Here is a 21,567-nt window from a genome sequence, read left to right as displayed (position 1 = left end):
GAGGGAGGGAGGGAGAGAGAGAGAGAGAGAGAGAGAGAGAGAGAGAGAGAGAGAGAGACCGAAAGAGAGTGGGGGGGAATCCACCTATTTGGCAAAGAGGCATCCTCGTGCAGCCAATGGCTGAGTCCAAGGGGAGGGGGGAGCTGGGCTAGCTGAGAGGGTGGGGAGAGCCCCCCGGCAGTTGGAGACCAAAAACAATTTGCCCAATCGACAAGTTCACGTCTAATGAACAAGCAAAAGCAAAGTCCAGCAGTTATGAATTTTTCATCCCAGGCGCCCACTTGGGTCTGTTTGGCAGCAGCCACCCAGCAAACTTGGGGGGTGGGAACACTAGGATTGAGGAAGACGCGGACTTTTTTTTAAGCCAGAAAATAAATAAATAAAGGCCTGACTCCTGGCGGGCTGGCGGCTGGGCGGGAGCCCCAGAAGGCCTTGGGGAAGCAGCTGCGCCTTCTCTGTGTTCTGCTTTCAGTCTTTCTCTCAGGCCAGCACACTCTCTGGTTCTAGATTTTTTTTTTTTAGTTTTTTTTTTTTTTTTTTTTATGGAGCACAGTGGGGCGAGTGGACATTTTCTCCTCCACTCTGTGCACCAGCCTACAGAACTCTGAATAGGAGAAAGAGCTCGGAAAGTGTCCGTGCCAACAGCACAGCACAGAATGTTGGCTGGGTGTTGCCACCTCTTGGTCCCTCAGACCCTGCTGCCTGTAGGACTCAGAAGCACTCCCAAACAAGGGGACGTGGAACCTTGCACCTCCTTGCCTTCCCCTCAGCCCCGAGTAAGCTCACAGCCTCCCTCGGCCCACACCCAGCCACGCACACTCCATTAGTGGTGACGGGAGATGCCAACGCAATGCAGCTCGGCTCGTGAAGCTGCAAGTTTATTAAAATAGCCTCCTGTCACAGCGCTCCTCTGGCAAGCACCACACGCAGCTACAAACACAACAGCCAGCCCCTGGGAGAAGTGACAGAGGCAGAAAGACCGGCACTACTTCCCCTCGGCACCCCCACCACCCTCTGCAATTCCTCCCTCCTCCACATCTGCCCTGGCTACTCACGCCGCCAGGGTAGCTTTCTTACCTGTCCCTCAAATCAGACTAAAATGCAAGGTGCAAAAGCATATAAACCCGAGAAGCCTGGATAGAAAGAAGACTTGAGAAAAGATATGGCAAAACAGAAGGCAAGAGCCTTAGGGAACCAGAGGCATGAGAGGTGAAGCCAAAGTCCTTTCTCCAGGTCCCCAACTAGGTACTTCCTGGGTGGGGGGGGGACCTCCAGGAGGACTCTCCAGTAAGCGCTCTGGGCAGCTGCGTTAGGCCTCTGGGAAAGCAAAAGGAAGGCAGGAAATGAAAGGGAGAGCCAAGGTAGGATATCAACAGACTGTGGAGTGACCAGTGCTCAGTCCCCATAGCCACCCTCTCTGTAGGCTCAACCCTAAGTTGGCAAAGGGAAAAAGGTCACTGCTCACTCGTGCCCCTTTCCTCAGCAGCTGAAACCCTGTGCTCTGTGGCCTTCTGTTCAATGGCAAAGAGGCTCCTGGAAGAACGCCTGGACTGTGCCAAAACAAAAGACCCACCCCCCCACAATGGGAGGTACCATCCAGCACCTGGGACCCCAAACCCTAAATGGCCAACTCCAGCGGAGTGAGTTCACAGCTGACCCAAGAGACGCAGTTAGAGAGAACAGTGCAGGAGGCAGGTGCCATCACAGACAGGCCTCTAAGGGTGGTGTTCAATAATTCACGTCCTGTGAATAACAGGCTTTGGTCCAACCAGTCAAGGATGCTAGCTTAGCGCCTAGTGACATAAGGGACCGAATGAACACTGCCTTCTCCACCTTGAGGAAGCAATTTCACTTTCTAAAGTCAAGATGAGGTCATAAACGCTGCAAGTGAGTTTGTATTTGGCGGTCCAAAGGGTGGTGGGGATGTTGCTGCTATTCTGATTATGATTTAAATATTAAAAAAGAAAATGGTCAATATTGTTCCGTAGCAAATCCTGGTCTGTTCCTTTCCAGGGCTACAGTGTGGTGGAACAACCCAGTTGAAAGTCTGGGTTGGGTAGCGACAGTTCCATGGCTAGTAGAAAATCCACAGATGTTAGGGACAGTGTGAAAGCCAGTCTCTGTAGAACTGAGGAAGGAAAGAGTCAAAGGGCCCTGGGTGGTGAGCTGATGAGAGGGACAGCACCAAGGAAAGTCTGCAGGAAGCCTCAGAGACTGGCAGGACAGCAACAGGCCCTTCCTGTGAATCTGGAAGGGAGAACAATTGTCAACTGTCTTTCTCCTAGCTGGGGGCTATAACCTTGAAGGTAAGCAGAAGGTCATTGGGCAGAGTCTCCGGCCTGCTGTGACTTTGCCAGCAGAACACGCTGGCTTCCAGTAAGCAGGCCATCTCAGTAGAAAAAAACAGCTTTTTTTTTCTCGTGTGTGTGTGTGTGTGTGTGTGTGTCTGTGTGTGTCTGTGTGTGTCTGTGTGCATGCCCCTAGACCCCCAAACAAAAGAGATCCTTCCCCTTTTCACTAGGAAACAATTTAGGCACCCTTTGGAAGATTACCTGTCCCTGTCTCAACTCCTTCCTTTCCCGTCCCACCCTCCGTCTGGAGGTCACACTCCTGCACCCTGATGCGCCAAACTCAAGCCAAGACTGGAAAATTATTGATGACTTAAGATGCTTCCAGGTCTGATTTCAAACAGAAATGATGGTTCAAGGGTTGGAAAGAGCAAATGTGGGAACCTACAGATTGCTGGGGAAGAGAAGAAAGGAAGAAAGAAAATGAAAGAAAGAAATCAACCAAAGGGAAAGGAAGCAGGAATGCTTAGAGCAACAGGGGGAGAACAGAGGGAAGGGGGAATCTGGAAAGTACTTTCTCCATTTGCAAGAGAAGTCAAGACACCAGAGATACACTTTCGAAATCAACATGGATTTTTGGTTTTTGGAAGAGAAAATTTTAAGTTCATGAAAGAAAGGCCTCTCTTGCTTTTGAGAAGATAAAACTTGGTGAAAACACAGGAGTTTCTATTGAGATGGGGCTCTGGTGCCTGTCCAGCCACCACCGAGAGAGATGTATCGTCCCCACCCCACCCCAAAGATCAAGCAGGCCACAGAAACAGAAATTCAAGCAGAGGAAAGGCAAGAGAGGCAGAGGGCAAACCCAGAGCACAGAGCTGGCTGGAAGCTGCAGAACAGTCCGAGACAAAGAGAAAGGAAAGAACGAATAAGCAAGAAAATAGAGAAGGGCTCCAAGACAAGAGGAAAAAAGAAAGAAAACTGAGAAAAATGGTGGCTTCCAGGGGTGGAAACCATGAGGCTCTCAGAGCAGTCGTGTGAGCTGAGGCCTTGTGGGTTATTTGAGGAAAATAGAGAACACACCCAGTCCTTTACTTACATGTACAATATTAAAAATCCTTCCAGGAAACATAATAATTTCCCCAAACTGATACAGATTTTGTAGCTGGCCTTTGCCTCCCAGTAGTGAGGCTAATAAGCACAAGAGGCCTTGTTTCAAACACCCAGCCATGGGTGTGTCTCTTTACCTTTAAAAACAAAATCTTATTTGTCCCCAAACTGCTGGCTTCTGGGCCTAGAATATTCTCTTAGACCCTGGGCACCACGGCCCACACTTGTTAAGCACTCACAGTTTAAGCCCATGACTGTGCTCTAAGGAGAAAGCATCAGATATTCCAGGGTCCATTTTCCTACCGCGTATCTGCAGAGTAGGTAAGGAAAGGCATAGGAAATTAGAAAGGCCACAAATAGAGACCCGGTGTGTTTGCCTAATTCCTGGCATTTATAATTCTGCCTGGGTCTGGGCTGAAAGGGGACAGCTTCATACATAACCACAACACACACACACACACACACACACACACACACCTCCCATCTTGTCAGATCTGTGCTCCTCCCTCAGAAGGCTAGGAGAGGCGGTGGGCAGACCCTGTGGACCTCAGGCCGCAGCAAAGGAAGAGACCTGGCTGCTTGTCCTAGGGGTGGGTGGGGCCTCCCTCTCTGGGGGAGGCAGAAAGAGGCTCTGCTGCTCAGTGAAACTATCCAAGAGTCTGGAAACCTAGGAATGGAAACCGGAAAATGCACTTTCCGAGGAGGCTCCCGATAATTTGGACAAAGCGGGTTTTGGCTGATTTGGGCCTCCGTTCAGAAACAGCAGCCACCACCGCCGGGCTTGTGTGAAAAATCGTCCTTGGGTGAGACGATGGATTTGCCCACACCAGAGCTGGGTCTCTCCTGGGGTCTGTCTCAGAACCAGGCCACATAAGACTCCTGTAAAATGCCCCTGGGCGCCCCCACGCACTGCCTTTTCTCCTCCTTGCTACACATCGGGAGCTGTGGCCTGGGACCGGGCCAACAAGCACAAGCAGCCTCATTCCTGGCTGGAAGGCTCCCCTGCTCCAGGCACATCTCCCCTCTCCCTCTTGGCACAGAACAAGCTAGGATAGGGATGGGGGTGTTAGAGGAGATGATCTATTCTCTCCAGTGCCTCTGGAGATTGTTTACTTTCATCTTGTCTTCTATGGGGAATAGGAAACAAAACCCTAGTCTTTAATTCATTATTTAGCTTGAAACTTCCGTGTCACCAAATACAAGTAAATGCTGGGAAGGCCAGACCGCTCTCTTCCCTAGTCAATGGGCTGAGTGGGGACGGGGCCTTTCAAAGACCAGCAGGACAGGTGACGGCCAAAGGCTTCAGGGGCCAAGGTTGTGTGGTGCCTCACCCACCTGGTTGGCTTTGAAAGTGTCACTCCACAGTGGCCCAGGGCCCAGGAAAAGGGAGGAACCACACAGACCAGCTTCACAACTTTCTCTAAAGAACAGAAAAACTGACAAAAGAAGAGAGAAGGAAAAGAAGGGGGCTGCCCTAGGTGAGGTCTTTGCTTCCAGAACAAGAAAAAAGCATCTGCCGGGTTAGGGAGGCGAGGCTGGGGCCAGGGCGATGCTGGAGCTGCCTATAGGTGCTGCAGCAGCAGGCCCCTCCTTCAACACCCCCCCCTAAATTCGAGCACACAACCTGCACTCCCAGACACCCTGACCCCCAAGAGCTCAGTCAGGATTCACTCCACCCCATTTTGATTTTTGCTTCTCTGTGCTTCGAGAGGGGAGAGGGGCGCAGAGAGGCCAGGCCTCTCTAGATCCCTGTACCCAGCCAGCCTGCACCGTGGCACCCTCGGACCTAAGGGAGCCTCTTTCTTTAGTTGCTGCAGCAACAGGCAGAGCCCCAAGCTCTGGGGTTTTCTCTGCTCAAGGGTTCTGGGAAAGCTGGGCCGGCTCTGCCTGGGCAAACAGCTTACCCCCAAATGTTCAGTTTCAGACATATTCTAATCCCTCAAAATATACTGCTCCCCAATTATTTTATGGCCAGGATCACCGCCAAGAAAACCCTAGATTCCTCATTTCCCCGGTGCCTAGCCCCTGCAGAGAAAGGCTGGCACCAGGGCCTGGAGGATTTCGGACGGTGCCCACCCTCTGCCTCCCGCTCATTCCCTCCCGGGCTCCCTTTCTTTCTCACCCTCTCTCCCCCTCTGCGTCCTCCAGCTCCAACACAAACTGTTTGCACGGGAAGTCTCCCTCTATGACCCGATTCAGCACACACAAGAGAAAACTGTGGGCGACAGACCCAACGTCCTAACGAACTTGAGTTAATTAATGCTAAGGAAGAAAAGAGGCGCCCTCACTCTGTTGAATCACGGTTCACTAGTCCTTTCAGTTTGCTGTGGGTGGAGGAAAAAAAAGAGAGGCTTTTTGGTTCAAATATTTTTGGGGGGCAAAGAGAAAACAAAAACACCGCAGAAGGGCTGTGGGGGGTGGAGGGCGATGCAGTCACTACCTGCCCAAGAAGCACAGAGGCGAAAAGAGGGAGCCTGTCCTGGGCAGCGGCGAGGAGTCCTCCCTCCTCGCGCTTCTGGCCAGAGCTGACAGCAAAGAGAGGGAAGGCTGTGGCGGTGGCGACTATCATTGGCCTGTTCAAACACAGTGCTCCAAAAATTATACCGTCAGACTAAAAGATGCACGCTCTTTAAAAAGTCCAAATCTAAAAATTCAATTTGAACACAGCCGTGAAGATGTTTTTACACTATAGAAAACTGGAGTATGGATGGCAAGCACACAAAAAATTTAAGTGCAGAAAAAAAAAGAGGTGGTAATGGAGGGGGCAGGGAGAACAGCTGCAATTTTGCTTTCCAGATGTTGACAGCAAAATGTAACTGGCAAGGAAGGTCCTACATTCACCCTCTGGTTCTGAGAAGACATCTTCTATACCTAAGTCAGGTGGCCTGCAGGCCCTCCTCAGTATGGACCACAAGCCTTGGAGTTTTGTTTGGGGGGGTTGTTTAATTTCTTTATCAGCCCACTAATTTTTACAAGCCTTCCCACCATTCCTATCAAGAAGAACTGCGTAAAGCAAGCTGGGGCACATTTTTATTTAAATCTGAATTTTAAGTGTGTAATGGGTGGCCTTTCCTTTACCTTTGGAGCCCAGAATTTCTTTCTTTTTTTTTTTTTTAAAAAAACATTCGCTGTATATAAAGAATGCTCACATTGTGAGTGCATCGCTCCTCCGTACCTTTCCACAAAGAGAACACACCCATGCAACTCCACCCAGGTTAAGAAAGAAACATTTTCAGTGTTACTGAACAGGCCTTAACATTCCAAGCTATAGAGTTTCCATAATTTAGGAATCCTTAAGAATAGTTCTGCACAAGCCAAAGGCCTCAGTGTGAACATTTGTGTGTGCACACACCTTGGAGACCAGAGACCAGTGTGTGTGCTCATGTGACCCCAGAAATGTGCAGTGAATAGAAGCCCCTCTCCTCAATAACGCAGGGGAGAGAGTCTTTCTCTGTGTGTCTGCCCAACACTGATCCCATCAACAGGGCATCCAACTGTGCAGCAGTTCAGCAAACTAGCAGCACATGGGGGTGCAGACAGGACCCACGGAGCCAAAAGCCAAGGGCCTCAGCGACTGGGGAGCAAGGCCCCTCCTCTGGCCCTGCCTGAAAGCAAAGGGACTGTGGCTCAGGAAGCTCCTAGGTGTGAATGAACACTCTCTCGGGCAAGAGTGTTCATTGCCCGACGAGATGAACGGACCAGGGCACAGGAGGAGCAGGCCAAGGGAGAAGCAGGCAGCTGCAGGCTAACTTGGCGTTCTGAGACCAGTCTGCCCCTGAGGAAGGCTGAACTCTGCATGTCTGCCTACCCCTTCACTAGACCCAGCTGGCTCCCCCCCTCCACTTTCACTAGCACTAAATTTACTTTATAATTTTAAAATTAAATTTTAAAAAAAACAGGAAAGAGAAAGCACTGAAGGCAAAATACCTCCCACGATATCTCTCTAAGGAGGAAAAAAAGTTTCTGCTTATGTAAAAAGATGGATGCAAGGGAGGGTTGAAAAGTCTGAGCAGCAAATAACCAGGAAAATGGAGAAACACATTTAATTAAAGACACCTGAAGCAAATAAGTAAATAATAAATAACTCGGTTGCAGCTTGCAGACACTCTGTGGGATAAGCCCCCACCATCTCTTCCTGCCCACTTTCCTTCCTTCTCCTCCCCAATACACCGCTGACCTTTTACTTCTCAGTGGTCCCAGCAACTCCTGGCGGGGAAAGCCTGAGGCCCAGGGCAAACCTCCACAGCCCTGTTTACAACCCCATCGGGATTCCCACATCTCTCTGGGCAGTGCCAGTCCCTGAGCACTCTTCCTCGGGAACCCAGGCCTATGCCTATGTGTTGCAGCATTTGTGCTGCCTAAAGACGAGATGCCAGGTCCAGCCCAAGCAGGCAGATATCTCCCCTAGAAAGGGCATAGGACCTCCAAGGGCACAGGACTGCCGAGGCAGCTCCCCAGAACCACACTTTCCCTTTGCACACAGGCTGGGGAAAGGAATTATATAGCTTAAATTGAAATAAGTCCTCCCCTAGGGCAATTTTTAAAAACACTTGATCCTTTCTCGGGTAACAGCAGGAAAAGGTGGGCAGATCTCTGAGTGTTCAAGACCAGCGGGGTCTAGACAAGTGACCTCCAGGACAGCCAGAGGGACACAGTGAGACACTGTCTCAAACAAAACAAAACCCAGCAAAATACAGTGAAGCTACTTCCCTATCCCCGGGCTGGCTCTCCCTAAGCCGGCCAGAAGCCTGGGAAAGGTGCCCTCACTAGCATGGGTACCAGAGCCCTGCTCCTTTCTTCTTTTCTCTTTTAAAACCGGGCTCTACCTACTGCAAACCAGGCAGCAGGTCAGGCCCAGGGGCAGGGGGAGAGTCCTCTCTAACTCTGGGAGAACTGCCTCCCGGCAGCAAGTTCCCACTTCCTACCAGTCAGGGGATTTTTGAATCAGTTGAGTTCCGGGGAAGGCGGTAAGGAGGGAAAGAGCGGGAATTAAAACTAACTAGGTTGGCTGGCCTAAAAGCGCTCTTTCGCTCTTTAAATAAGAGGATGCTGAATGGAGAGGAGAGAGAAGACATGAGTTATTCCTCACGCTTTAATTATTCCAATGCTTAGCATTATTTTTTTTAAACCACTACATTAGCCAATGATACAGTCTAACCCCCAACAAAGCTGGTATTTCTCTCTGATTACAGACTCGGGCCGTGGCAAACCCGGGCTCTGTCTACAGGGGCAGCACAAAAATGCACTCCTAAATGAAACACAGGGCTTTTTTATTATTATTAAAATCAAAATAGCGCCTTTTCAGTGGAGGGCACCCCCATGCTTGGGTCTACCAGGGAAATCGGCCACAGAGCACAAAGACGGCATGGGGGTGCTGCAGCCCCACCGTCGGAGGTCACCGCATTTTTCACGTGTTTTCCTTTTCTTCTTTTCTGTTTCTACCACTCAGCCTCAGTTTCGCACACTTAAAAAAGTAGTAATAAAACTTTATATGGAAAAAATTAAGTGCGGAGGGAGGGAACCTGAACAATAATAAGACGCTAAGGCGCTAAGTGTGGCCGGGGCGTTCCAAGTGGGGTAGGAGAAGTTTGCTGCTCAGGTGGGTCGTCTTGGGGTCCACAGTCCACGGTGCAAGCCTAGGTGTTAACCACTGCCCAGGGTCACCTCCCCGTAGGGAGCAACTGGGAGCGAGTTGAGTCACATACAATTGGGGAACGAAATGAACCCACCATTAAAGCGCACTGAAGTAGTTCAGAAGGTTGCTCCAGTAGCGCCTGAGAGTTCCGCAGGCAGCTTCTCGGGACACCTGGGGGTGGCTCTGACTCGTGGGCATTAGCCTACACCAGCTCCCTTCTCCAGGAGGTTCAGCAAAATCGGTACAGGTTCTTCCCCCACTTTCCCCCACTTTTCCCTCTTCCCGCCCTGACACGAAGTCTCCCGACAGAGCTGGTAGCTCTGGCTCCCTAAATTCAAGAAGTCAGCCCCAAGAGACAAAACCATGTTGCTCATGGGAACAAAATAAAAAAATTAAAATTAGGGTGATATTTGTTATTTTTTTTTTCTTTAAACAACACAAAACAAAGGACAACAAAAACCAGGCTGGACAAGGCAACTCGATTCCCGCAGCCTGAAAGCAAAGAAGAGGTGGAAGCGCATTTTCTGCCACTTGGTCATATTTCTTCCCCACGCCCCTTGAAGGCCAAACGCCCCCAACCCCAGCCAAGCACTGGAACAAAAATCTCTCGGGATATTTTCCCGCCAATGCTCCCTACAAAGCGGCAGCTTCGGGAGGGTCGCCGGGCTCCTGGGGCCACAGGGCTGTTGGACCCGACTGACGTCCCGGCGTACGCCGGGCTTTTGGAACCTCTCAGGAAAAAACACCCCAGCAGCAGGCGCCGTGCTGAGTCCAGAGCGCTTCTGCCACAACCCTGCTCTCTCCCGTAGGCTGAACGCCAGCGGAGAAACTGAGGCAAAGCAGCCCTCGACAGCACCCCGCACCCTGGAGGGGACCCTCGAGGCACCCGACATGGGGTCGCGCGGGTAGTTCCTGAGTCAGAAGCCGGGATACGCCTGCGCACGCGGGGCTTCGCGGAAGGCACGGACTCCCTGCGCCAACCCCAGCGAGTGCTTAGCGGGTGTAAACGGTCAGGTGCAGGGTGCCCGTGGTCCCTTTCACACTAGCCCCCTTCACTGCCCGCGAGACAAGGTGTCGGCAAGACCCACTCCAGTCCTCCGCAGCCACAGTGCCACAGGCGCGTTGCTCTGCGGGGCCTCGACGCCCACTCCCGCCTTTTTGCCTCGGTGCGCGATGCCCGCTATGGCCCGCGCGACCCCGCCATCCCTCTAGGCAGAACCGCCATGCAGTTAGGACGGTGCCAGGTGCCAGGGGCGAGAGTCAGTCGGCGCTGCTCTTGCTCCTCCAGCCAGGGCTCTCGGGAGACCTCACCACCATCCCCACCCACACTTGTCCCCTGCTGAGTCTTTAGCCAGGGGCGGCAGCGGGTCCGGGCAAATGCCACACGCTGCGGTGCCAAGAGAACACCCGTGGGGCTACTACGGAAGGCACCCGTGAGCGGGTGGCGGCACCTACGGGGAGCACAGAGCTGGGGCTGCGTGCAGGCACGTGATGGGGTCTAATGGACTGGAGAGGGGACTTAAGATCACAAAGGGCAGCAGTGACTGGACGTCGGGGCTCTCTGGGGAGTCCTCACTGCGCTCCTTCTGAGCCACTCCCATAGGGTCTCGGAAGTCCGGCGCTCCGGGCTGGCTGGACGCACCCGAAGCACTTGAAAGCACACAGACAGCCCCAGTGGTCACACTGGACTCTGCTGGCGGGTGGCAATTTAGCAAGGGTAGGTGTTGGGGACATTAAATGTCCTCTTTGTGAATTGAGGTAGAGAGGAGGAGAGGGAGGGAGAGAAGGGGAGAGGGAGGGGGAGAGAGAGAGAGAGAGAGAGAGAGAGAGAGAGGGGAGGAGGAAGGGGAGAGAAAGAAAGGAGGGAGAGAGCGCTAGAGAAGGAGGGAGGAAAAGAGAGGGAGGGAGGGAGGGAGGGAGGGAGAGAGAGAGAGAGAGAGAGAGAGAGAGAGAGAGAGAGAGAGAGAGAGAGAGAGAGAGAGAGAGAGAGAGAGAGAGGTTTTGCAGGTTCGGTTTGGAGCTTTGTGGGGTGTAGAATGTCCAAGCACATAGGGAGCAGGAAGGGCGAGGGGAAGTAGTTCTTACTGAAATATATATATAAAAGGTAAAACTGCAAATATTAATTCTGCACAGGCAGGAGCGCCACTGGGCAGCAGCCTTCTGAGGCAACTCACCTGTGCCCCCAGGGCGTTTGAGGGAGTGGATGTTCTTTAAAAAAGAGAGGGGGGGGGAATTAGGCCTCCCCTACAGGCTCCTTCCCCGCAACAGCCTGAATAAGGCTTTGGAGCCAGGTGCCCTGGGCAGTCTGGCAGGTGTGTAGTTCACGTGAAACACACTCGTGTGCAGGCTAAGGAAATGCTGCATGCCAGTATGCTTGGAGCCACAAGCGTGGGCACTAGAGGATCTTGCAAACACACAGACCACCTGAGTCAGGAACCTCCATGAACAGGCGCATTGTCGTACACGTGCTAGGATTCCCTCATCTCGGCATGCGCAGGGGAGGGGCTCCGAGGCCCAACCGGGCTTCTTTAGGAGTATGTGTGCCCCCTGCAGCCTTTCTGGGGTGGTAGACCTAGACAAGTGAATTAGATTAAGATCCTGATCCGAGGTGACTAGGGACTCTTGTGGGATCCTCACCGCTGGATCCTGTTTAGGTGTGTGCACTTCCCCCAAAGCTTTACTGAGGTATCTCAGGAGTCTACATTGCAGGCGCCCCCCCCCCAGTACATCCTACGCCCAAGCTGCAGCCACGGCCACGTGTATCCTGGTTGCTGTTGCGACCCAGAGGAGCTGGGAGCTGGGCTCCGAGTGGGCCAAGGGGCAGGGCCCTCACCCTGCAGGCTTCGGAGGGTTGTCGTTGGAGCAGTGTTGGTTTTGGCTGAGGCAACTCCAATGGGGGAAGCCCCGAGAGCCGGCGGGGGTGGAACAAAGAAGGGGAAAGCTAAAGAAGGCGGCTAAAAGGAGGATGAAGCACCCTGGAACGCAGAGGGGCCCCGGGGGTAGAGGTGCAGATGCCTGGAGACGCTGGGGCCTGGCCTGGCACAGGGGTGAGACCTAGAAGCCACAGTGCCATTCCAGCCACGTGTACAGGGCAGGCACTGACGCCTTGCTGCCAGACCTGAATCTACCAGCTGGAACCCCCCCCCGCGCCCCCCAGGACCACAGAATGCCACCACTGCAGACCACATGGCCACGCTAGTCTTACCATTATACAGACACACATCAGACCCACAACTCGGTGCCCATGGTACACACAGTAGCCTCCGATAGCCCTACATTGCCTAATGGTTTTTTGGGTTGCTATGGCCGTCTTTCTTGGTTGGGAGGTGATTGGTTGGGTTTCCTGGTTTGGATTTTGGTTTTGACTTTTTGAAACAAGGTTCTCACTCTAGGCCAGCCTAGTCTGAAACTATGAATATCAGGCTGGCCTCAAACTTTCAGCGATCCTCCAGCCTCAGCCTCTGCCTCCTGAGTGTTGGGATTACAGGCACACATCATGCATGGAACTCCACAGGATTCCGGTGCCCACCAGAGCACCATTTGGGACCAGAGAGCATCTGGGTCAGAGGGTTCACTTCAATTTGCCCCAGCTAACGACAGTTTAATGACCCTTAAGCAAGACTCACAGGTTCTACTTCATAGCCTGGCTTTGGGACACCTGGAATTCCTAGGGAGGAGGAGTCAAGTCTGGGGGGACAGGAAAGGTGAGGTGACCTGGTTAACTGCTCCCCAGCCCCATAGGGTACCTGGTCTGTTGGCCTCTATTTTCTTTTCTATAAACAGGCTACTCATAGCTGCCCCATGTTAGGAAGGTGGTGGGTCACAGGTACCTCTGTGGGCCCGCCGGCCCTGGGAACTAACTGCTCTGGAGATGGGTCTGTAGCTGTTATTTTGATTGTGAGGAATCTATGTCTGTGACAAGCTGTGACGCTTGGTGTGATCGCATGAGGCTGGCTGTGTGACTGTGCCGCTGTGTGTGTGTGTGTGTGTGTGTGTGTGTGTGACAGGTTGTGTGTGAGACTGTGCGTGGACGACAGATTGTGCCGGTGTGCGGCAGTGCCTGTGACAGGCTGTCACCGCGCGACAGACTGCGGGTGGCGGGTGTTGCGGGCATTGCCTGTGAGTGGAGATGAGCGGTGGCTGGGGCTGGGAGACCCTACAAACCCACCTCAGTGAGTATTTATGTGACAGTGGGGGTGTGTGGGGGGTGGTATCCCACTGTCCTCTCAAATCTTGTTTTTTTTTTTCCGTTATATTCCAGGGGGTCTGTCAGTTCGCTACCCTCAGAGGAGACAGAAGATCAGTAACAAAGCACCCCCCACTGTGTCCGCTTAAGAGCTCAGTCCTTGTTGGGATTTCGGCGACCCCCAGCCCCAAGGGAGTGACTGGAGCTCTCAATGAATGGAGAACCTGAGGCCTGGCTGGCTTCAGCGAGGGACAAATGTCCTGTAAACATCTCTCTCTTTTTCTGACCTAGTAGAAGGCATGGAGACCTGGAGAAGAAAGAAAAGGGATTTGAGGGCAGAGGACACAGACTGAGACAGGAAGGGGCGGAATAAGAAAAGCTGGGGTGCAGCTCAGTGGTGGGGCACTTGCTTGCTCAGGCCCTGGATTAAATTCTCCAGCACTGGGAAAATGGAAAGAAAGAGAAAGAACGAAAGCCGAAAGCGGAGGGAAGGGAAGGCTAGAGGGGATCAAGGTCGCCACAGGCTACGGGGGGGGGTGGGGGGGCTTGGAAGATATGGGTCTGCGGGTGTTAGGGCCTCCAGGTGGGGCCAGTACACACCATGTCACACAGCCACAATGCCAGCCACTTCCTGTAAGCACCATTCATACAACAGGCCCCATGCTCAGAGCTGAGCTCAGGGCTCAACCCTTCAGGATAGACCAGGCACCCCAAACACAGCCAAAAAGCAGCCAGACCAAGGAATTCTAGCTACAACCTAGGAATTCTAACCAGTGTGGGATTCAGCTTCTCCCACTGGCCAGCTTCCCTGTATGGGTAGGGAAACTGAGGCTGAAGAGATTTATCCAAGTATATCCAGGAACCCAAAACAAAAAACTACTCTGAGCATATGAGCTGTGTGACAGGCACTAAGGACAAAAGTCTCACAGCTGGAAGAATTCTGGGGACATGGGCTAGGGGCTCTCTACCCTGTGTTATACACAAGGCACACATGGTTCAGGCCTCCATCAGTGTGCGTTGCATGTTATGGCAGGCTTGTTGCTGTCTCTGGTGTGCATGTCCCAGGAAGGTACGTGTGTCCTGAGTGTGTCTGCTCTGAGTGTCCGTTCGGGGCCAGCCCCTGCTGCAGAGGGGGAGAGGCATGGAAGCACACCCCCCTCATCCGAAAGTGTGTCTTTGATACTTGCAGCCTCGGCAGCGAAAAACAAGTTTCCACAGGGCCGCCTTGGGCTGAGGCCAGGCCGTCCTCAAATAACATTTGAAGTTACTTAGCAAACTTTGTTTAGTGCAGAGAGACTCGGGCAGCGGGCTTGGGGGAGGGGGGGCAGTAAACCGGTTCCTCCAAAGTCCCTTGTCCCTCTGGGGGCACAAGTGCCCAATACCAGGCTTGGTCAGCCCCATCCCAGCTCTAGGGAACGGCAGCAGGACTCCAGTAGTGCTGGGAGGAACTTAAGGGGAAGGGTGTGGGTATCCCATCCACGACGTCTTGCTTTTGCCTGCCCACACCTGGCATGCAGATAACAGCCACACTGCTCTCCTGGATGTCCAGAGGCCAGCACAGGCCTAGGGGCTTTCAGAAATAAAAGAATCCCTGCTTTTGCCGAAGCCTAGCTCTGCCCACCTTGAGGCTAAATGAAGAGGCAGGTCAGCCAACTGGCTTAGAGAACATGCCCATTCCAGACATGCAGATAAGCAACCAGCAAGCCCCTGATGCCCACATGCCCACACCCCCCCAAACCCCCATTTTTGGTCCCAGCCCTAGGCGGCAGAGAAGGCTGGGAGAGCCAACAATGGCAGGGTTGGAAGTGAAGTTGGCGCCTACGGGAGGGGGAGGGAGGTGATGCCAGGAATGGTGAGCCCTAGCAAGCAGAGAAGGATGAAGAGAGAGAAAGAACACTAAGGAAAGATGGAAGCCAGGCAGACATCCTCGCCAAGTTCCAGGCTGCAAAGGGGCAGCGGGCAAAGCAGCCCCAAGCCCTTCCAATGAGTAGGCATGGGGGAGAACAGGCCTCAGGCTGCACGGGACAGGCAGGGGACTGGAGATGCCCAGCATGCCCCCCCACTGCAAACTCCGAAATGGAGACTGGCACTAGCAGCCGCTCGGCTCTGCCCAGGCACAGGGTGGGGGTGGGGTGGGGCAGGCAGGGGGCCAAACCAAATGCCACCAGGCTGGGTATGGTAGCTGCCAGCCTGTAGCACTGATCCCGTCCTAGGTCCCCAGCCTAGCACCCTTGATTCAGGAACTTTATGAATATAGGGGGTCTGGTGGCCCAGTGAGAGTTAGAGGCCCAGCATTCAAAGCCAGGTTCCCCCCAAAGTATGGCAGGACCCCAAGACTCTGCAAAGATGGTGTAGCCTGGTGCTGCCAGGGTGACAGGCAGAGGTAAAAATAAACCAGGCCCACCCCCAGGAGCTAAATCTAGGGCTCCAGGTGGAAGTGCGTCTCTGGGCTACCAGTTGCCCCCATCCCGCCCCCTGGCTCAGAGTGCCATGGTCGAGAATTTCAGTGCCTGTCCAGGCCCAGATTCTGTACAGGAGAAGGCGCAGTCATTATGTCTCCAGGTCTTAGGTGGACACATATGTTGTATCAGCGAGGCAGAGAGGTCGGTTACAGAGAGGCGATCAGTTTTGGGTTTTGGACAGATGTTGAGGCCCAAACTGAGCCCTGCACCCTTTACCCCCACACTTCCAGTCTGAGAAAGAAAGGGTGACCGAGGGTACCCAGGCCCCCTCTGCTAATCCTGCAGCTGCCTACACTCTGAGGGCCCTGCTGAGCTCTTTCCCACAGCACCCAGCACAGTCCCAAGGACGGGACACACCCTTGTTTATCGGGCTCACTGTCTGCCTTCCCACCGGGGCTGGCACCTTTGCTGGTTCTGCACCATGCCGAGCCCCCAGGGCTTAGAACTGGGCCTGGCACCCAGGAGGTGCCTGGCAAATATTTGTCAAGGAATGCAAAGGCCCCCCGGCTGCACCCCTAACATGCAGGCTCCAGTTGGGTGCCCAGCAGGGTATGGGAATGGGCAGTGGGCCTGCTATGCTGAGGGCCTGACCGTGGGGTGCAAGCATGGAAGACCACCTTTCTTATGAGCACTAACCAGAAGACCTTAAAGGTCAGAATAAGGAAGGTGCAGCCAGGACTGAGCTGAGCACTCTTTAAATCTCGTTGTGACTGTAGGAATTAGGGAAAGACCAAGGAAATGGCTATAGAGCTGCCTCATCCCCAGGACTCCCAGAGTTGAGATCAGAAACCAGCAGAGACCACATGGCCTCCTGCCTTTGACCCTAGCACTAGGCATGTTTCTCTGGATCCCGTTTTGTCATATATAAAATCAAGTGCCCATGTCCACATCCCCGTTCAATTTTAGAACATTTTCTGCAAGCTACAGCTCTGCTTTTTCTTCTCTTTTACATTCTTTTTTATTTTTGCTTTATTATTATTATTACTATTATTATTATGGTTTATTGAGACAAGGTCTCATTATGTAACTTTGACCAGCCTGGGCCTTACCATGTACACTATGCTGAGATGATTGGGTTGAGACCTTTCTGCCTCTGCCTCTGAAGTGCTGGGACTTAAAGGCAAGCCAACATGCTCAGTAAAAACAAAACAAACAAACAAACAAACAAACAAGCAAAAAACAAAGGAAACGTTATTTTTGAGACAGGGCTGGGCTATTTAAATCAAGTTGGTCTAGAACTCTTGATCCTTCGGCTTCAGCCTCCCAAGTACTAGGATTAAAGGGGTTCACCCCCATAAGCTGGAGAGTTGGCTTAATAACTGCTCTGGCAGAAGACCAAGGTTCAGTTCCCAGCATCCACACAGTGGCTTGCAACCATCCCTAGCTCCAGTGCTAGAGGATCCAACACCTTCTGGCCTATTTCCTCTTAGGTATCAGGAGCAGATGTGGTACACAAGCATATATACAGGCAAAACACTCATACACATAAAATGAAGAAATATTTTTTACAAGGCAGGGTTAACCCCCATGCTAGCCACAACCCTGCTTTTTAAATAAAACCCAGAAAGGCTGGGTGATCTGTCTGAGGTCACACAGCTAGTGAGAGCCTAAGCTAACAGCCGGGATTCCAACCCAGAAAGCCAGCTCTACAGCTCTCTGCTAATAGACAGCCTGCCTGACACAGACGAATACGAGGAGATATGCCCAGGGGTGCCTAGCTCAGGACCCGACACAGCGAGGCCTGTGTACACACTTAATGTCGGCACGGTTTTTAGGACAGATACACAATTTGCTGTCCCTCTCCCTGCTATTCGACCACCTATGACTTTCTTCTCTTTTCTCAGGGTCAGAAGTGAAGAACCAAAAGGTAAAGGGTTGGCGTGAGGGCACAGCTCAGCATAGCTCAGCATAGCTCAGCAGTAGCACTCATGGGCCCCAGGTTCTAGTCCAGCACTGCAAAGAAATGAAGGCCAACGCTTAGAGCCCCGCAAAGACGAGGTCTCAAATTCAGCTTTGTCCCATTTCCTGTTCTCTACTGCTGGGCAGTGAAGGGAGGGACCTCAGCTGCTGGGTCCAGAAATCCATGTCCTGAGCACAGATGGACATGTCCCACAAGCTAGGCCAGAGAGAGAGCCAGGGCTCCAGGACAGGTCAGGGTTGCCCAAGTGGCTCAGTCAGCCAGTGACATGGCTCCCGTAAGGTGCTCTTATTTCTAACCTGGCCTGGCTGTGGCCGAGTGCAAGCTAATCTATGGATATCACTCTGCCTGCGTTCACACATGTGTGGCAGCACATGGGACAATGTCCAGGTCCGTGTGTGACCCTGTGCCAGCCAGCCTTTTGTCTTACATGTACAGACGTACTAGAGATGAGTATTAGTCATACGTGTGCGTTTGTTACCGAATGTATTTGTGAGGCTATTTCAGACCTTAGCACCGCTGGTATCTGGGGCTGGATTGTTCATTGTAGTGGGGTGACCTGTACAATTTCTCTGGCTTCCACCCACCTATTGCCTGTGACACCCCTTCACGTGTGCCAAGCAAATACATTTCCAGACATTCCCTGTTAGGTAAAATCACTCTGGAAACACTGGGTTGCGGGATATGTGCCCATGTTTCCACGAGTATGCTATATTGCATGTGTGTGCTCAGGCCTGTTCCTGTGTTTGGTGCAGGGGCGGGGGGTGTTCTCGTGTGTGCAGTGACACTGTGTGCATGTGTTTGTGGGTTCCATGTGCTCCTGTGTGTTGGGTGGTGGTGGTCCGGACTGTGCTTCATGGCATGTGGTTGTGTGACTGTGAGTCCCCGTGCATCTCCACCCACACGTGGCTCTCTGCCTGCCATGCGCACTGATATGCTGGGGTGCGGCTGGGTATCTGTAGGTGTCTGAGGGGGGAGTCTCTTTGTATGTACACGTCTGTGTGTGTGCGTGTGCACACATGTTTGTGCCTGATAGAGGGAGGTTTGGACTGCCAGTGTGATTCTCTTCGGCCGCCTGTGCCAGCGAGTGTATGACTTTGGATGAGATGGACTCAGAACCAACTCCCCCGCCAGATGACTGCATCGAAGCTGGTATTTCCCTGGACCCACCTGGATGATTCGTGCCCCTCTCCCCTGCGCTTCAGACTGAAAGTCGCCTCTCGAGACATGGCGCTGACTGCATCTCAGAATGGTCCCTTCCTCCAGCTTGGCTTACAGATTCAGGTGGAGACAGACAGACCCCGCTCTGGTCAACCTATGCTAGGAATGCTGGCATCCGCTCCAGCAGACAGAGCTGGGTCCCGGCAATGGAGGTGGGCACTGACCCCTGCCCACTACTGGCCACTACCCCAAGCTCCCCTCAGGGTGGGGTTTAGTGGGTAGAAAGCTCCCCAGTGCAACCCAGCTTCTGATTGGCTGCGCAGAGCCGCAGTGCCCGATACCCACCTCCCCTCTCTAGCTGGCGCAGCCACATCGGTAGTGGTGGCAAATGCAACTCTGAGTTCTGGGCACAGCTGCGCCTCACAGAGGCCTGCCAGCCCCACCAGAAGCCAGACACCCCAGCTCTGTGCCCCCGACCCCTCCCTGCCCGCCTGCTCAGCCTGGCAGCATAGTCACCCTGCCCACTGTCCCCTAAGGCTGCCAGGCCCAATCCCCCTCATCCCTTCACCCTCTGGGCCTGGGCCCCCCTTGGCCAAGCCTACTCTGGGGCCCAGGCCCCTGCTAGAGGCTGCTCCCGCCCTCAGAGGGGCTCCTGAGGAGGGGGAGGTGTTGAGGAAGGGGTGGGGGTGGGGAGCTAGCCCTTCTTCCTTTAGTGAGTGAGCCCAGAGCTGGAGCCAAAAATCGAGGAGGAGAGATATTCAGAGAGAGCCAAGACGCGTTTGGCAGGAGAGAGAGGGAGAGAGGGAGCGGGAGGGGGAGGAGAGGAGGAGGGAGAGAGGATAGAGCTAGAGAAAGGGGGAAGGAAAGGGGACCTCAGTTTCCAAATCGGAGCCCTCAGAGCTTCCCAGGGATATCAAGGGGCTCTGGGCTATGGACCCAAGGGCAAGCCTAGCAATGGGGGTGCTCAGGACCATAGGAACAGTGAACTCAGGACCACAGAGACAGTTATACACCCAGCTGGCCAGGCCTGGGCAGCCACAGGCAGAAGCCAAAATCAATGTGCACTGAGCAGACAGAGGGAGGTCTATGGGCTGCCCCGGCACACCGCACCTTGCCCACACAATGAGCTCCTGTCCACAACAGGCAGAAGCTCAGCAGGGCCACCATGGTCACACAACCTCATGGGAAGGACGAGAGGCCAGCCTGCTTCCAGCTGCTCAGTGGAGGGGGGGGGAGAGAACACACCATGGACATCATACATGATGTCTAGAAGCCAAGGAATGCCTGAGAGAAAGACCATGTGGTGAGACACCACAGTCACAGGGACAAGCCAGAGATGCACAGTGACACGGGGGGGAGGGGGTGTCGGCACACAGAGACACATCCTGTCATATACATGCTAACACGCGTGTGACCTATGAATACACATTTATTCATGTGACCGCTATCCTTCCAGAAAGACACAGGCCAGCCCATTGTTGTAGGTGGGATCTACATGTCACGGCACTCTGAAGCACAGGCAAAAGAACGGTGAAAGTAACAGGCCCGGTGCTATCAAAGAGCTGGGCAAGGCCACGCCACAGCGGCACGGCCATGCATGGCAAGGCACAGCCCAACTACAGCATCACTAAATACATAAAGGAAGGTGCGGCAGTCCTTAGAGTGAAATGCAGGTAGCACCCATCAATAGACCCTCAAAGACAAATGGAAAGGCGCACACAGGGGTCCGTGAGGACATGGTGGCTGCAAAACCACCCAGCCTGCTGATCATTTACTGGAATCTTGAGATCCCTGTCTGTCTATCAGTCATGCCCTCAACCTCCAACTCCACATCCAGGACTTTGGAAACAGGAGAGTAGCAACACCCCTCTTGTTGGACCCAGCAGGGCAGTGGAGACACCCAGCTCACCAGGGACAGAAGCTGTATCTCTAATACCCAGCGGGAGAGAGTAGGTAGGGTCTCCACCTGCCTTAATGCAACTTGAGGGAGAATGCTCTAACACCCCAAATTGCAGCCCTATCCCCGGAGGACAGAGAATCCAAGCAGCCGAAAACATGGGCAGGCTCACCCCAGGATTCCTCCCACGTGGCATCCCCCCACAAAGCCTGCGTTCAGTCATGTGTTCACACGGGGTCCTGCTCTCGGGAGCGTGCCCATCACAATCAATGCCCATGCAGACGGAGAGGGAGCATCTCTAAGTCACTATCAGGATGAACGAGGCTCTATGCTTTGTCCCACTCCTATACTGACCAATGCGTGCCCGCACACACCTGGCTCCCACTGGACAGGGAAGGCCATCTCATCTCACACCAGTCGCCTCGCCCTACTATGAAGTCTGCCACTCTGCCCAGCCTACGGGACCCCAAGAATAGGAAAAGTGCCGAGCCCTGTCCTTCCAAATTCTTGCTTCCTCCTCCAGGCTGTACACTGGGATTGCCATGGTGGCAAGGGGCTCTTCTGTGTTCTTGCCTTCATGATCATCGTTCTCTACACTGGGAAGGCTCAGGTGATGACAACCAATATGGCAACAGGGGCATTTCTCAGGCACAAGTCATCGCCCAGCATGGCAGTGAGTTACATCACAGGGCCAAAAGATACACATGTACTTCACAGACCAAGAAAAGCCGGTGCTTTAAATTCCAGGACTGGGAGATGCAGAGAGGGAGCGTAAACCGACTGCTGACTAGTCCTTGACTTCTGCCCTCACGGCCTCCATCTGGCAGCCATGGAAACTACACGAGACATTCATGTCTAGGTCAGGAACCCAGGCTCCTTCTGGAGATGTATTAACCCAGCGAAGCCGTGGCTC

General features: G+C 53.3%; 1 protein-coding gene across 4 annotated transcripts in view; it reads right to left on the bottom strand.

Moving 5' to 3' along the window:
* Nfix (nuclear factor I X) overlaps window positions 1-21,567 on the bottom strand; it is a 94,473-nt gene that overhangs the window by 68,973 nt on the left and 3,933 nt on the right. The window lies entirely within an intron of this gene.

Source organism: Alexandromys fortis, unplaced genomic scaffold, assembly GCF_014885135.2.
Source record: "Alexandromys fortis isolate MF-2015 unplaced genomic scaffold, M_Fortis_MF-2015_v1.1 scaffold_186, whole genome shotgun sequence".
Taxonomy (NCBI): Eukaryota; Metazoa; Chordata; class Mammalia; order Rodentia; family Cricetidae; genus Alexandromys; species Alexandromys fortis.
This window is presented reverse-complemented; position numbering and strand designations above follow the sequence as displayed.